Genomic DNA, 17,589 nt, shown 5'->3' with positions numbered 1-17,589 from the left:
AAGACTCAAGGGGACTTGTGTCGAGCCGATCGCCACACAGTAGTTAACAAAGGCGACTTCCCCACAAAGACACTTCGACTGGCTCCAGATACAGCAGTCCCATAGAAATCCTGGAGAAAGGGTCAAACCACATTTGCACCAGCGACGGAAGGAAATGGAATCTAGAAAGGGTGGCCATGTACCGCAGGAAAGGATCCATTGAACAGCCACACTGGGAAGCCAGAGAAGATCAAGACCACCAGGAGACATCTGAAAACTCTCACCTCTCAGAAAGAGATAACTCGGGGTCACACCACGGCAACGAGTTCTCTAGCCCCAACTCTTCAACCCCACTCAGGGAGTCACAGCGAAGAGCAAGACAAGGAGAACCCGAATCAACTGCACCCCTTCAAGAGCGTTCCTGCAGTCCTGCCCCATGTCCAGAACAGAGTAGACCACAGAGAGAGAGAAGGAGACCCAGCAAGTTTGCAGACTTTGTCATGGAATGACCATCCATCCTTTTTCCCAGTAAAGGAGGTGTGTGGGAACGTCACGTGACCGCGGGAGCGTGGTCTCGTGAGATCTGGACTTAACGAGATCTCATGAGCCGGCGCTCCACGAGACAGCGTTCCCGCCAGTGTTGGCGAACGCCAGACCAGGAGGTCGACTGAGAGCGCTGCTCCTGTTGAGGAGCCATCGGAACTGAGGCCCTGAAGAGCCTAATGACACCAGCTTCCAGGGCATAACTCCAAAGCCAGAGGAGGCCACATGGGAGCCCTGGAGCTTGCAGCCTGCCATCTTTGCGCACACCTTGCCCCCAGTGATGCAACTGGTAGGGCCCTGAACTGAACTGTGAGTAGTTCCTCTGTTGCAGCGTGCCAAGTTTATGCCCACCTGTTTGTCTTGTAATAAAGACAGTTAAAGCCCACTACAGCATCCTGTCGTCCTTTAAGGCCACAACAACCCCATGTTGAATCTGGAAAATGACATTCCCCAAATGTGTGATTGTGGGCAAATCATGCCTCCCTCTGTGCCTCAGTTCTTATATCTGGCTGAAATGAGAGCGCCTGGAAACACGGGTGCTAGACGCATCGGAAAAATCTGAAGGTCGTTTGCCATCACTTCCCGTGACCTCACTTGGGGTGGGGCCAAATGACATCACTTCCTGTGATGTCACCAGGGGGTTCAAGGGTCGTGTGACGTCACTTCCGCTAACCCTGGCATTTTGGTGAAATGACGTCCCAGAGGAAATACCTCACCTTCCTCTGCTGCGCCCCTACCCCTTGATCCCCACACTCTCCTCCGGAAGCCACAGCAGAGCAGTAGTGACATCAAAGTACCCTCCACCCCCTCCGTGGCCCACAAGGCAGCCCCTAATGGCGCAGCTCTTGTAGGGCCATGACGGCGCCTCCCGCAGCTATGCATCCGGTGTGAACAGGTAGGGAGGGAAGGGGAATGAGAGTAGGGCAGAATCAGAATAAGCTCGTGTTGTGTGTAGTATATTCCAAATGCTGCTGAGACAGGTCGACTTCTAATGGTAAGAAACAAAAGGCATCTGCAAAGTCTGTATCCTTTTATTTACTAACGGGTTGGAGGAAGGAAACACAGCAGAGAGGCATGTGTGATACCCCACACTTAAAATGATCATTCTTCCAGAATGTTTACAACTTTGTGTTTGCTTAAAATGTTGCAACCCTGCTTAATTGAGCAGAGAAGCACAGGCTAAACAGACTTCCGTTTCAACAGTTGCACTTCTATAGGAACTGGCACTATCACACCATTTGCATGTGTGGTCAGCAGCCATCTCTGCATATTCAAGCTACCAAGATCTGCTGGATAGTTTGTGGTGAAAGGGAAGCTTGAAAGACGAGCTGGAGTTATGGTTCATATATTTTTAATAAGAACCGGTTTATAAGCAGAACATGACACCAAAACACAAGCTGAAAGTATAGGCCAAAGTGTTTCCACACACACCATCACTACTACTGTAGTTGAACATTAATAAGTGACAGTGTGATTTACACAGAGCTGCCAGCATCACACGCCTAGCACGACCGGCCTCTAATGTTTGTCCTCCTTAAGCTGCCTGTGCTTCCTTAGCAACGGAGCCCCGAGCGTAGGAACCACTGGGAACGTATGGCAACAACCCCGATGACTGACAGTACACTTCTCCAATCAGCGTCCAGGGAGTCTTCACTCCGACGAGATTAACCCAATGGCAGCGCTGAATGGGTCATCCGAAGGAGGGGCGTCTTTCCTCAAAATGAATGTGGCGAGTCCCTAGTTTCAACTGGAAGGAGCACGATACAGAGACTCAGCGCTGAAGGTAAACCGTCCGCTTTCTTGATTCTTTTTTTTTTATCGACCTTTGATCAAACAGGATGCCTTCGAATGTTATCTTGAACTGACATTTATTGATTTAAAAGCAAAACGCATAACGAAATGACGCATCGCCTGTTGAGCAGTTCTTAAAAAGTCATGCAAGTAAATGACCTACTCTGAAGTAAGGTGCAGCCGTCTTCGCGCACGGGGACATCTGGTGTATTAAAGTATACCGGGTACGTTTGGGGGCTTGTTTTACAAAGACTTTTTCAGTGGGGATTTCCCATTCAAAAGTGTTTTGGAAAATACTATCTACGTCGTTGAATCATTTAAAAAGTGGACACGCTTGGTTTGTACTTTTTGTTTCTTGCACATTGCTTGCAAAGAGAAATTCAAAGGATGAATATGAGAAGTGAACCGTCCGTTGCTTTACTTCCTCTTTCATGCTTCGTAGATAAATTGTGTATCAAAAGTCCCAAAGTCGTGTCGACAGCGACTTCTTAGAAGAGAAGAGGAAATATTACAGTTTTGTCGGTAGTCATAGTTTCTACTTGATCCGTTTGTGACATTGTTTTTTGGGTATTGCACTGCATGTAACCTGTTGAGCAAACAAGGTACATTCGCCTTTCAAGATGTACATGCGATCAACTGAAATTGTTCTCCATAGCTGATGGCTAAATGTTCAGACATACATTTATAATGGACCAATTGAACTTTCCGCCATAGAATGGAAAGGGTTAACGTGAAGTGAATTTGGGCTTTTATTATTACAAGTGCTTTTAAACGTAAACACTTTATCACATGGCAAAAAATCTAGGTACTGATTTAATATAAAGTGGTTTAGTATAGTTCTTCTGCCATTTTGGTGACCTCTTTGAGCATGGTTCTGGTCTAGATATAGAGGGGAGGTATGGTGAGTGGTGGTAGAAGGAGAGGCAAGTGCGAAACCTTAGGTGTTGGTCGGCATGGTATATGCAGTGGTCAAAGTGTACGCAAAAAAGTAGTGGAGCTATGATTATTGCTGGCCTGACCCAATACACCCAAACCCCATCGCCACACCCCATCCCATGCGCTTTACAAACCCCTAAACAAACCAATTTGCCTATGGCTCGACTGTGCCCCTTTTTACACCTCTTTAGCACGCAGTATGCCCTTTTCGTTGAAAGGGCCACACAGTGGGGCATAGGAGGACTCACACAATCCTCTGCCATGATGAAGCAGTACAAGGATACAGCATTTGCAAAGAGAAATGGCTTCTAATGGCTGCCAATCAAAGTCATACATAGCAATCTCGTAAGGGCTCTAGTGCCCAGAAGATACCCAGACCGTTCTGGGTGTTTCCTCTGGTATTCTGGAAGACATTCCAGTAGGTCTGGGATGCTCAAAGAAAAGTCTGGGTTATTCTGGAAGACATTTTGCAAAAGCACTGAGACACAGATAGACATTAGCAGGTTATAGTGTGTAGTTTCAAATAGTGTCTCAGTGTGCTGGGTATAATTTATTCTAAGGCAAATGTCTAAACATACAACACCAATGCTGAACATTCTTTAGGTGTAATTCGCACACATCGGGAATGGATAAGGAGGAGGGGCTCACCTAGCAGAGCTAAATGTCTGATGCAAAGCCACCAACAAGCATTGCATAAGCCAATAGTTCATATTTGTGACAGTGTTGAAGCTTGTATATTGAGCTTGTATGATATGCTGGGCATGGCTTCACGCGAGGGCGAGCTAAGGGGAGACTGGCATGCTGCAGTAGAGAGGATAAAGACTGCATGGGCATGGAGTTTCTTCTCCTTCACCCTCCTGAACCACAATAGCGCTCACTGGTGGGAAGCTTTAGAAGCTTTCATTACTACACAACCGGGCTGCTGGACTCGTTCCTGAATCACCACTCTGAAGCAAGGCTGGCATATACATTTACTAGCTCAGTGTCCTTGTTTTCAATACTGTCGCACCTCTATTTCTTTTGGGACTGATCTATACTAATACAATAATGTCACTTATTGGAAGTTTCAAAGGAGATGCACATTCGTGAGTGGAGTCTGCAAATACACCTTTGAGCAGGTTTGATGCACTCTTTGATAGTGTGTCATGTCTGCCATACCTGTCTGTCCCCTTCAGTCATTCCAGCCCTTCAGAACTATCCTGCGTTTTTGGGGAATCCTGCGGTGGCTGCATAACTGCACATCGTGATAGTTTCTCTCTAAACCCAGAAGCTTACCACAAATAAAATATATGAACATAGCCACACAGGAGAAATATGGCCGGGCTCAGCAGCTAATAGAGATAAGAAAGTGGATACCAGGATCAGACTGGGACATACAATTTGTTTAATTGTTTTATTTGCATTTAATTGATTTCCAATTTTTTTTTTAGCAAAATAGAAAATAAATGTATTCCATTCCATCCAACGTAATTTATGCTTAAAATCTCAAAGTATCCTTAAACAATTTAATCAAGAGTTTAACAAGTGCGATCACCTACGAGGTCTTTGCACCTCAAAACAGTCCACCAATATTCTGGGTCCTGTACCAAATACTCGGACATCAAATGACCGAATTTTTATTTGCTCGTTTTTTAGCCCTGGACAAAATAAAAGAAGGTACTTTAGCGTTTGCACAGATGAATCCTCTTTGCAAAAATGACACTTGTTCTGTTGGGTTATGCCTTGCATTGCCAGAATCTCGTTTGTTGGTAAGAGATTTAATCTTGCTCTCAGAAATTGGTCCCGGTACATTCAATTTGGAAACTGTGCTAAATATTTTGGTGGAACATTTAATTTCCGCGGCTCCGTTGCCAGGTGTGCCACAGACTGATAACTGGCCGCAGATTCCAAAGTCTGGACCCAGTCGTTCTCCTTCAGTTTTTTTCTTTGTACTTGTGTTTGAAAATAACATTTCGAGGGAGCCCCCGATTTCATTGTTTATCTGTGTTTTTCTGTGCTCAGTTGTTCAACATCAAACTGTTCCGAGATGTTAATTCCTTGTGAATTAGGTCCAGGATCAGAGGTCGGGGGAGACTAAAAATGTCCTATAGAGGGCTAGGTTGTTCCAGTCAACTGTGGCTTTTAGAAACGGCACTGGTTGCCGTTCATGGCGCGGATTCAGTTTAAACCTGTCAATTTGCCGTACGTGCATCTTTGGAAACGCCCCAGCCTACTTGAAAGACAGAGTGAACGTCTACCAACCCATAAGAAAACTACGATCATCTGAGGATTGTCTGCTGGAGGTACACTGCGTTAAGCAAGCTTGTGGATATGGCCGTGCCTTTCATGTACAGGGGGCACAGGCTTGGAATGCTCTACCTGCACAGTTACGCAAAACGGAAATCACTTGGCTTTCAGAAAGCAGTTGAAAACCGCTCTATTTGTGTACAATGAATACATCCTGCCGCCACTCCCTCTGGTACTCCTCATCCTTGTTTCTTTTGGCGCCTGGATGCCCTCTGGCTTTGGCGCGGTACAAATACACTAACAATAACAATAACAAGAGAGGGAAGACCTAACTCAAGATGTATAATCTGGATTGGAGTCGTTATTGGAAGGCCCAGAACTTTTTTCCAAAACCGGCCCTCTACCCAAGGCCATACCGTACTCGGGATGTTAAACATTGCCTCTGCTCCATAGGTCAAGGAGGGGATCACTTTCGATTTATAGTAGTTTATTACTTGGAGTATCGCAAAGCGACCAAATGTTTTGTTTAGAGCTAGTGCTTGACTAGCTATTGATTCACTTTTCCCTCTTAAATGATTTATCATTGAAATTTCAGATTGGGTGTCACTAAGCCACACACCAAGGTATTTGAATGATTGAACTGGTGCGATTTGCACCCTGTCCAAGTACCAAGTATGACGTTTTTCCCTCTGTTCGAATTTCCAAATCTCACACTCTTGGTTTTGACTTTGTTTATTATCAATCCGTTTGATCTATCAAGACCAAGTCGTCTGTGTAGAGTAGGCGAGATAACTGGAACCCCCACTGTCGGTGGAAATGATCTGACCAAGGGATCTGATTTCTTTATGTCCACCAAAAAGAAGTTAAACAAGGCCGGAGCCATAGGACAGCCCTGTTTAACTCCCCTTTCCATAGTAATTTTGTCCAGAAGGAGATCAGACTGAGCCAAGCAAACTCTCATTGTTGTACCGGAGTGCAAGGCTACTAATGGGGCCATTAGTGATTCTGGGCAGTTCAGAGCATCTAGTTTTTCCCAGAGATTGTGCTGATTTACTTGGTCGAAGGCCTGGACCAGGTCGGTTACCAGTCATTTGGTCGAAAAAAAAGGTGGACAGGACAAATGGTCGACACCATTTGGTCGAAAGACAAATGGTCGATTTTTTTTTTTTTTTTTTTTTTGTATTTTCACTTTTTTTTGGGGGGGGGGAATCCCCCCAACCCCCTTTTTTTCTAAAAAACCCTTTTTTTCCCCTAAACGAAAACCTAAAAAATATATATATATAAATAAATAAAAAATTCGACCATTTGGCTTTCGACCAAATTCCGTCAACCATTTGGCTTTCGACCAAATGACTGGACAGCGACCAGGTCCATGAAGGCTATAAAGATCTCTGTTTGTCTTCCCGCACACGACCTTTCAATGTATTAAGTAATAGAATATTTAATGCGGTACCAATGTCCTTAACAAATCCTGTTTGCAAAGGGTTGTTGCATCCTGTTGACGTACACGTTTATTAGGCCATCAGACCCAGGGGCTTGTGAGCTTTTTAGCTTTTGAATATGCTCTTCGATGTCTTGGAACTCGTATGGGAAGGCCCAGGGTCCCGTCCTTCTAATGTAATCTCTGGTTAGTTTGAGGTGCTCTTTTACAGCATATAGGTTCTCAAAGTGGTGTATCCAACGTTGTTCGCTTATGGGATTCACCTGGGAATTGCTGGAAATACAGCCTGTTGATTTTACCAAAAAGGCGCTAGTTTTCTGACCACAAATCACTCTGAGCATTGCCTGGGAATCCATTTGGTACCTGGTTGATCTATGCAGGCGCAGCCATTTCTTATAATTCCTTTTCTCTGTTAGTGCAGTAGCCTCATCATTCAGTTGTTTTGATTTTCTTGCCGCTCGTATGGTCTTCCTCAGACTTTTTTTCTCTCCACAAGTTCTGCGTTAAATACATGTAGAGTGTTCAGAGGCTGTGGAAAGCTCTTTCAAGGTTTTTACGGTGTTGCTCTAAAAAGGGTGTATACCCCACTTGTACAAAATCTGTTGTGAGTTTTCTGATACTATGCGTTACCAATTTTAATCTATTTCCTCTGCTACATACAGATACGGCCGCTGGCATAATCTGCCTCTCACCTGGTGTAGTAGCCGCCCATTCCATGTATAACAGGTGATGGTTACTGTTTAATGTCTTTTTTACTTCGAATGTTGTAACAAAAGGGAGGAAAATTCTTGAGACAAAGATGTAGTCTATTATGGAAGAACGGTCTTCACTCTCCCATGTTGCATGTGGTGATATAACCCTCTTCATGTGGCTATTCAACATGTGCATATCCTTAGATGCCATGAGTGATGCCCACATGGTGCCTCTAGATGTTTGGGTGTTTTCTTGTGTTAGGCCCCGCGACTGATGATCGACTCTTATGCAGGATGTGTTTAAATCTCCACAAATAATCACATTACTGGTTAATATATGCATCATCGATCAGGTCTGATATCTGTCAATACATTTCTTGTTGGTAACCAGTTGTGGGTTCCAAGATATATTGATTATTACCAATTTTGATGGTTTGTTTACATGAAGTGTCTTTTCTGGGACCTGCCACCCTATGAGAAGCTCTTGGGAGAAGGTGTTTGATGAGATTGTTTTGATGAGGTTCAGTGCACTTCCTGATTTGGCCACAGTTAATAAGCCTGAGGTCGGTCGTCCTTTTTTACCTTTTGTTGCCGGACTCAGAGATATCTCGTATCCGTCAAAGGTAGGTTTGTCACATAACCAAGTTTCTTGTAGTCACATAAGATCATAATCGCCCGGATTTATATCACTGGTTTTAATAAGGTGAGAAAAGCCTCTGGTGTTCCACGATGCCCATTTCAGTCATGTCTTATTTAGCTTATCTTTGGATGTCTGGAGGTCCTTTGGAGAGGGGTCCCAAAGCGTCTTGGGTGGCTACTGTTGTTCATTTAGTGCAAGTCTCTATATTCTCTATTTAGGATATTGATTCTCCACTGTACTCGATAAATCCATCTGCCGGGCATGTCACTGTGGTGTCATGCCATTTGTCGTTGCCATTTGAGTAACCTCCCAAGGGAAAAATATGGTGCTTGTAGACACTGGCAGTATTTTGTGTTGGCTTTGCAGCTATGTATAGACCAGTGCTCCTCAACTGCCCGCTGTGTGCCTGGAATGTGCCCTTTATTCCCCATAGTGCAGGATGTACCAGGCATTGTGCCTCTGGAATTGGGACTGGATGTGGAACTAAAACCTTAGGAGCCCTTGATGTGTGCGGGATAAGTGCACACATGTAACAGCTTTCATTGATTATAGTCCTTCCTGCAATTCACATATCAGAGTACCAGCTATTGGAGGATTCTGGGTACTCGATATCAGAAATGACATCAAAGCCCATCCCCTTATATAAATCATACGTCATTCATACTTCCCGTTTCATTTGTCTAAGAAAACTTATAGGAGAGGCCGGCAAAAAGTGAGCCATTTTGTATTTATTTTTATAGACATATTCAGCATTTTTCTTTCTCTGTCCATCCTCTCCCTTTAAATGGCCAACCCAATATAACAGACATACCTTCATCCACTCCAACATCCACGACCAGTGTCGCACAAAGCAATTTATACTAGTACTACATTTCTAGAATAAATAACATCTTTATTATCATTATCCCTACATAACAGAGAGGTCGGTCAGCCATCTTTGCTTATTCCTGGAGTGGAGAAGAAGGTTATCAAGAAAGAGAGAAAAAGAAAGAGAGAGATAAAGAGAGATAAAGGAATGAAAGAGGGAGAGAGAGGGAAAGGGAGAGGGGCAGGGAGGGATTGAAAGAGACCCTTTTTCCACTAGTTCTGGATCTTAAAATGTTTTTAAAAATCAAAACATTGTAAAAAGATAAAAAGAAATAACAATAAAAAATGAAAAAAGAAAAGAAAGGTAAAAGAAAACATCAGGCGTGTGCCACTGCACACCACCCTGGCATGGATCCTTTATCTTACTCTGTTGTTTAAGCTTTGCCTTGTCTCAAGTGCCCTTCGTACATCCGAGATGCACCCAATATCTAATTCCTTCATACGGACAGCAAGAGGAGTACAGAACACCACCTCATATGGATCTTCAAACATGGGCTTGATCAGTTCCCAGGTAATAATAGTCCTGTTATAATATGGGTAATCCGGTGTATGAAACCATGGTCTTGCTTTTTACGGGGGTGGTCACTATTTCCCCCCCTTTACCGCACACCACTACCACCCCTGTGTGCTTATTTATGACCCATCAACATATAATATGCCTCCCGTCAATACATGAGCCGTTCATCAGAGTGGGAAAATAAATAAAACTCCTGTAAATAATCCAGAGTTGCTAAATCAGGGGCCGTGCAAATATCTTAAGTCCTCAAATTGTCTAGTCATTTTGTCAGTCCATTCTAATTTACTTTTAAGTCCTCTGTCCTTCCCTGAGACTTTGTAACAGTGGCATCGTGTAGACTGCGTAGTCTAGGATCCATGTCCTACAATAATTACATAAGCCCAAAAAACTGCTACATTTCCTACACAGTACTGGGCCTAGGGGCGGCACGTACTGCACCCGCCCTGTCCGATAATATTTTTCCCTGTTTGCAAAAATGAGTTGTCCCAAGTATAGTGCGTCCTGTTGGAAGTATTGTAGCTTATTTTTATCTGCCTTGTACCCTTTGTGAGCCATCAATTGCAATAATGCAACAGAATCCCTCCTGCACTGATGTTCATTTTCACTACATACCAACCGATCATCCACATACTGGATGAGTGTGCTAAGCACCTGACTTCAATGTAATCTGTACTGGGGTCCCATTTCGAAGTAACCCGACATCATGTGCCCCCTATACTTCACCATGATATCACAGGGGATGCTGATTCCCAAAATATTATCCCCATTTTGCTAACTGTCCTCAAATAACTCCTCATTAGTCATTTTCTTTAATTATACTATCGGGTCTATACATAATATTGTGCGCCACTCGCATCTAACCTGGTCTGTTCCAATGAGGACTACGCTTTTGTCTGACAGTACAGTACTAGTCCTTGAAAATATAATGACAATATTGTCCCAGCCACCATCTCGGGTGGCACCATGGGTTGGAAAATAAAATCTGTGTGCACTCGCCAACACTTTGTCACAATTTGAGGCACTGCTTTTGCTAATACCTTGATACCATAGAAAAAAATATCTGGGTCCACAGGAACCCCATGGACTACTGACTCCCTCCCCATGGCATTGATTATTACCATTGCTCGAACTACACACATCCCTGGAGTGGAACACACTACCCCTTGATCTGTGAATGATATAGTTATATTTGGTTTACTGGTCCCTACCCACCAAGTTCACAGGGGACTCTCTGAATATAACAAGGGGGCTCGTACTACCTCCCCTCCTACTTTTTTATCCAGCTCCTGTGTATGAAACCGTAGAAACAGCCCCAGAGAGTCCCTGCGTGTAAAGAGTTTTACCCGATAATGGAAAGTTCCCCTCCATGATGCATGATTTGATTGCATATGAATCTATCATAAATATAAATTGCCTGTTTCCTATTTCGTCCTCCACCAAGGGCTCCTCTTCATGGTTATCAATAGGATTGGACACACGAGTGCTTTCTGTGGGCTGTCCTAATCAGAATATGTATTTGTCCCGGATAATGGAAAAGGGCCGCCCATGCCATTGCAACTCCTTGGAATGGGGCGCCTGTTCCCCCTGCCATCCTGTTAAACTGTGTTCCCTCACCCTGCTGTAGTTGTTGCCCACGTTGCCCTTGCCTGTCAGCCCCATAAGGGAACTGATTTTTACCCCCTCGCCCAAAATGCTGTTGTCCCATTCCTTGAGGCCCTTGGAATCCCTGCCCTGGAGGCGATGACCCATAATTAAATCTCATCCCAAGCCTGTTCCTACATTCCCTTGGGAAATTGCAAGAGCTTTAATCAAATTATTTTGTGCATTTGAGGCTATGGCACATAGTGCGTTATCCCTACTCCTTTATGTAAAAGAGGCATCTGCATATCTTTTTTGTTTTCTACCCCTTTAGTATTCTTCTGATCTTGTACTACCATGATTAAATCTGGTCTATTTCTTGGTCTGTCCCTCCCCACTGCCGCTTGTGGCAGGGACGGTTTTCTCACTACCTCCTCTCTTTGATCTCCTTCTTGCCTTGCCTCTTCATTATTTCTACCACCTTGATCTTCCCCTCCATTTTCCCTAGCTTGTTCTACTTGTTGGCCCAGGACCGCCCAAACTCTCTGCCCATCATCTTTTTCAACACAAACATTTCTTATTGCCCCAAGGGTTACATCTAAACAAAAAGATCTCCTGACTCCCAATCCCCTATTTTCTGCACCGGTAACCTTCATTCTGGTGATACTTCTTCAGGTTCCTGTAACCTGACTAACCTTTTCCCGTAATGCTCTTAACTCTTTGTCTATGTCTACTTGTGGATCATCTGGGTACACCAATGCTACGGGCATGTCAGCGCTTTTGGATGGGTTATATGGCGGTACAAAAGCTCTTGAGCCCCCCCCCAGTTGCTAATCCTGATAATCTTGTCGACACTATCTCTACCACTGGAGGGTTATAGATTGGGTTTGTATACCCTACAGCAGGTTTAGATGTTACAGGGTATATCCTCTTACATTGGATCTCGTTTTCACCTTCCTGATCTTCCATATCCTTGAATAATTCCCAGAGATCTAAAATCTCTTTTTCTTTTTTGGAACTTATTTTCTTTATTTTTTTGCTTCTAAAAAGATGTTTCTGTAATGGGAGCCCTTCTCTGGCCAAGAGCAGGACATCCCCCTTCCTTTGTTTCTACTATCCATTGTTTAATTATTCTGTCCCAATACAGTGGCAGAACCCTATGCATGTGTTTTATTGGAGTTTCTTCCTCCATAATGTTTCGCCAGTTCCCATTGCTACACTTAGACCCTACTGCTGTGCATGCTTCAGCTATTTTTTACACAAAAATACAGATCAACCCACATTTTCCCCCACCCCTTTACATACACTTTTTCCACTTTCATTTCACAAATACACACACACCGCTACTCATCCACCTTCCTTCCTTTTGTTATCACAAAAGGCAGTAAGAGAAAATATACAAAAATAATTGACTAAAATCGAGGCCCATTCCTTATGCCGAGCCACTACTGTTTTTCCTTATATCCTTTGTAATACCACTTTTTGCTTTTTTCGTCATAAAAGAAAAATGTGTGGTACTACCTTCTCAACCTGTTATGGCTGAGATTACCTTACCTCCCAGTCCTTATAAACTGGGGTTCTCTTTCATCTCAGTCTTTTATATGCTGAGGTTCCCTTTCATCTCAGTCTTTTATATGCTGAGGATCCCTTTCATCTCTGTCTTTTATGTGCTGGGGCTCCCTTTCATCTCAGTCTTTTTTATATGTTGAGGATCCCTTTCATCTCTGTCTTTTATGTGCTGGGGCTCCCTTTCATCTCAGTCTTTTATATGTTGAGGATCCCTTTCATCTCAGTCTTTTACATGCTGAGGTTCCTTTCATCTCTGTCTTTTATGTGCTGAGGATCCCTTTCATCTCTGTCTTTTATGTGCTGAGGTTCCCTTTCATCTCTGTCTTTTATATGCTGAGGATCCCTTTCTTCTGAGTCTTTCATATGCTGAGGTTCCCTTTTTCCATTATAAAAAGTAGAAAAACAAAAATGTGACAATTTCAATACATAACCCACCTCCTATCCAATCTACTCCTTAACACATCACCTGAAATCCAATCCAATCTATTTTATTAATCTATTCTTATCACAAAAAGCCTATTCCATAATACATCACCAAAGGTCTTATTCTATAATACATCATCACCAAAAATCCTATTCCATAATACATCACCAAAAGGTCCTATTCCATCTATTCCATTGACCTTGTACATCATTCACATCACCATAATATTATTCATATCACCATACTTATCATTCACATCGCCATATTATACATACATGTTCTCATGTTGTTATCACTTGCAAGAGTATACTCACATGGGCGTGCTTCACTGAGTTTTCCTCCATTATGAAGTCCCCATGCTGGCCTGTCTTTCTGGAGCCACGATCGCTTCAGTCAGCAGAAAGGATTTCTTTTAAAATGGCTTCTACTAAATTCGCTCAGGATACATGGGTTTTTTGATTGAGGGGTCTGATAACTATAGATGGGTGTGGCTGACTGGCCTGGGGCTTTGCAAAGTATGCGGGTAAAAACTAAGGTCGAGTCATCACCACTGAAAGGTAACCCAATTTACAGGGGTACTCCTTAAGTATACAGGACCCCTAATCACGCTCACACCAGATTAAAGTTCACCCCTCTAGGGAATTAAGGCCAAGAGTCTTTATCTTGCAAGGATAACACATTTAATCTGTACAGAAATGAGGAGGGGGGGCAAAGGACTCCGCTCCCCGACCGGCATTGTGTCCTTCTTCCATGGCCGGCTCCTGCAGACTGGTGCCAAGGAGGAGCCTTATATACTGCTCAACTTGCTTACTGGATACTGGCATGGCTCATCCAAAACTTACAAGGGATGCTACAGTCTTCCTTCTTGCATGGCCGGGATTCCATTAAGGGCAAACTACTTAGCATACTGCTGTCTATGCAAGAATAGATTGTAGCTACAGTTTGCTACTCATGATCATTTATATATAAACACACCTTCTCGCCATACGCTCCACACAGCATTCAATATACTCATATTTTATCTGGTCCAGAAATTCCCCTTAAAATCTTGCTTTTCATAGTACTCTGTATGTTGTGCATTGAGTCTTTAGTCTGCATGGGTTTTTGATGGACAGGAAACAGCTGCTCAGCCACTGAGTGTGTGCAGCACATGCAAGGTTGGGGGGTGAATGCCCCTCTTATTGCTATGATTCCGAGAGATGCTGCCCACAGCATCTGAGAGTGTCTGCAGCACCTGCAAGGTTGGGGGAATGAAGGCCCCTCTTATTGCTATGATTCCGAAAGATGCTGCCCACAGCATCTGAGAGTGTCTGCTGCTCCTGCAAGGTTGGGGGAATGAAGGCCCCTCTTATTGTTATGATTCCGAGAGCTGCTGCCCACAGCATCGGAGAGTGTCTGCAGCACCTGCAAGGTTGGGGGAATGAAGGCCCCTCTTATTGCTATGATTCCGAGAGATGCTGCCCACAGCATCGGAGAGTGTCTGCAGCACCTGCAAGGTTGGGGGAATGAAGGCCCCTCTTATTGCTATGATTCCGAGAGATACTGCCCACAGCATCTGAGAATGTCTGCAGCACCTGCAAGGTTGGGAGAATGAAGGCCCCTCTTATTGCTATGATTCCGAGAGATACTGCCCACAGCATCTGAGAATGTCTGCAGCACCTGCAAGGATTGGGGAATGAAGGCCCCTTGTATTGCTATGATTCAGAGAGCTGCTGCCCACAGCATCTGAGAGTGTCTTCAGCACCTGCAAGGTTGGGGGAATGAAGGCCCCTCTTATTGCTATGTCTCCGAGAGATGCTGCACACAGCATCTGAGAATGTCTGCAGAACCTGCAAGGTTGGGGGAATTAAGGCCCCTCTTATTGCTATGATTCTGAGAGATGCTGCCCACAGCATCTGAGAATGTCTGCAGCACCTGCAAGGTTGGGAGAATGAAGGCCCCTCTTATTGATATGATTCTGAGAGATGCTTCCCACAGCATCTGAGAATGTCTGTAGCCCCTGCAAGGTTGGGGGAATTAAGGCCCCTCTTATTGCTACGATTCTGAGAGATGCTGCCCACAGCTTCTCTCCATTTCTTAGAGCTCATACCTACAGTGTCTGCATGATGCTGCGAGAGGATATTGAAGTCAGCATGATTGTTCTGGGCTAGTACTGCAGATCTCATCTTTAAAGCTGTCAGAGAGCATCTCAGAGTCATCATTCCTGCTGCTGCATCCCCATGGTTCATGCCCACTTACCTTTTAATTTCTTTACGAGCATGGCAATCTTGTACCCATCGTCGTCAGAAGGGATGACCACCTAATTTCCCCAATTCTGATAGATCACTTTATGTCTAAAGTTATGAGAATGGAACCCAACAGCATCTCCACAATTCTTTGGGCATGCCCCTAATCGCTAATCGCTACAGTGTTAAGAAAGCATAGCTATCTTCTCTTGTGACAGTGCATGTCCACTGAATCTTCAATGCCCCCCCCAGGAGATCATGCCTATTGTTTCTACAGAGTTCTAAGAGACCATGCTCACTGCACCGCCACAGTTCTAAGATACCATGCTCACTGCACCGCCACAGTTCTAATGGACCATGCTTACTGCACCGCCACAGTTCTAATGGACCATGCTCGCTGCACCGCCACAGTTCTAATGGACCATGCTCACTGCACCACCAGAGTTCTAAGAGACCATGCTCACTGCACCGCCACAGTTCTAAGAGACCATGCTCACTGCACCGCCACATTTCCAAGAGACCATGCTCACTCCACCGCTACAGTTCTAAGAGACCATGCTCACTGCCACAGTTCTAAGAGACCATGCTCACCGCACTGGCACAGTTCTAAGAGACCATGCTCACTGCACTGCCACAGTTCTAAGAGACCATTCTCACTGCACCGCCACAGTTCTAAGAGACCATGCTCACCACACCGCCACAGTTCTATGAGACCATGCTCACTGCACCGCCTGTCAAGGATGGCACTCTGTCAAGAGTGGCACCAGGCACCCAAGTAGGTTTTGGGTGGCTGTGCTGATCTAAGGTGACAGATAAGCACACACAGCAGGAAGCTCAACAAGAAAGAAGAATAGGTAACAGTAGCTGTGAACAAAAAGGGGCAGAGAATACAAAGGTACAAACAAACTGGATGCCCTCTTGGGATGTATGCAGAAATGGGAAAGAGTGTTCCAAGGACCTTTGGAAACTCCAACCTTCTGCACAGATTGCTATTTCAAGAGCCCACTCCGTATGCTCATGGCTGGGAACAACAGCTGTGGGTGTCTGTACAGAAACAGTATAACTGAAATGGATAACTTAAGGGAGGACCGAAGACTCAAGGAAGAGAAGGACAGGGATCAAGAACAGGGGGTTGCAAACAAGGAAGAGAGTAAGGGAGCAGTAGCCAGGAAACAGGGGGGCTGCAAACAAGGAAGCAGGGCTGCAGTAACGGATGGCACAAGGTGCAGGCAGACTGTTGTGGACTGCAGAGGACTGTAGTAGGCTGCAAGGCAGGGAGCCCAGAGGAGCAGGGCAACAAGGCGCGAGACCACAGGAGCCCAGAGGACCAGGGAGCCCAGAGGACCAGGGTTGAAGACAGAAGAGTGTAGCAGGCTGCAAGGCAGGGAGCCCAGAGGAGCAGGGCAACAAAGCGCGAGACCACAGGAGCAGGGCAGCGAGGCAGGGAGCCCAGAGGACCAGGGCTGAAGGCAGAAGAGTGTAGCAGGATGCAAGGCAGGGAGCCCAGAGGAGCAGGGCAGCAAGGAGCGAGCCCACAGGAGCAGGGCAGCAAGGAGCGAGCCCACAGGAGCAGGGCAGCGAGGCGCAAGCCCAGAGGAGCAGGGCAGCGAGGCAGGGAGCTGAGAGGACAAGGACTGCAGGCAGAAGAGTGTAGCAGGCTGCAAGAAAGGGAGCCCAGCGGAGCAGGGCAGCAGGGAGTGCTGGAATCAGAAGCAGGATAATACGGCAACAGGAACAGCATACAAATCGTGGCCCAAGGCAAAAAGGGGCTGGGAGAACTCTTGATGCAAGAGACTGAGCTCCTGCAGGCAGCTGCTTAAATACAGCCCTGCCCTGTACTGAGGCAGGCTAATTGGCAGCACTTGGAGTAGCCCACCTGAAGGTAATCTGCCTCCTCCCTCTCTGGTCCTGAGAAGGTGGAAGCAGCACTGATCACTAGGGCTTCTGGAGATTGTGGTTCCAATACTGATGAATGGGAATAGCCAGGAATCGATAACTGTAGCAAGGTGCATTATGGTACATGTAGTTATATGAATTAAATAAGAAAGTACCAAAGTCGTGCAAATGGAAATTAAGGACCAAAGTGTGAATAGGGATTGTTCAAAGAGTATTATGAAGATAAATGAGTTCCAAATAGTCCATGATGGTTGCCAATGTGTGC

The 17,589-nt window shown here is 45.0% G+C and overlaps 1 protein-coding gene across 2 annotated transcripts in view; it reads left to right on the top strand.

The window, feature by feature from the left end:
- The first annotated feature begins 2,195 nt into the window (after window positions 1-2,195).
- Window positions 2,196-17,589, top strand: part of CAPSL (calcyphosine like) — a 153,473-nt gene continuing 138,079 nt past the window's right edge. For both annotated transcript variants that reach the window (XM_069627126.1, XM_069627125.1), the window contains exon 1: window positions 2,196-2,305. The gene's annotated coding sequence lies outside the window, so the exon portion shown is untranslated. The remainder of the gene's footprint in view (window positions 2,306-17,589) is intronic.

Source organism: Ambystoma mexicanum, chromosome 6p, assembly GCF_040938575.1.
Source record: "Ambystoma mexicanum isolate Mex_15411 chromosome 6p, UKY_AmexF1_1, whole genome shotgun sequence".
NCBI lineage: Eukaryota > Metazoa > Chordata > Amphibia > Caudata > Ambystomatidae > Ambystoma > Ambystoma mexicanum.
The sequence above is the reverse complement of the archived record's forward strand: the minus strand, read 5'-3'. Positions and strand labels throughout refer to the sequence as shown.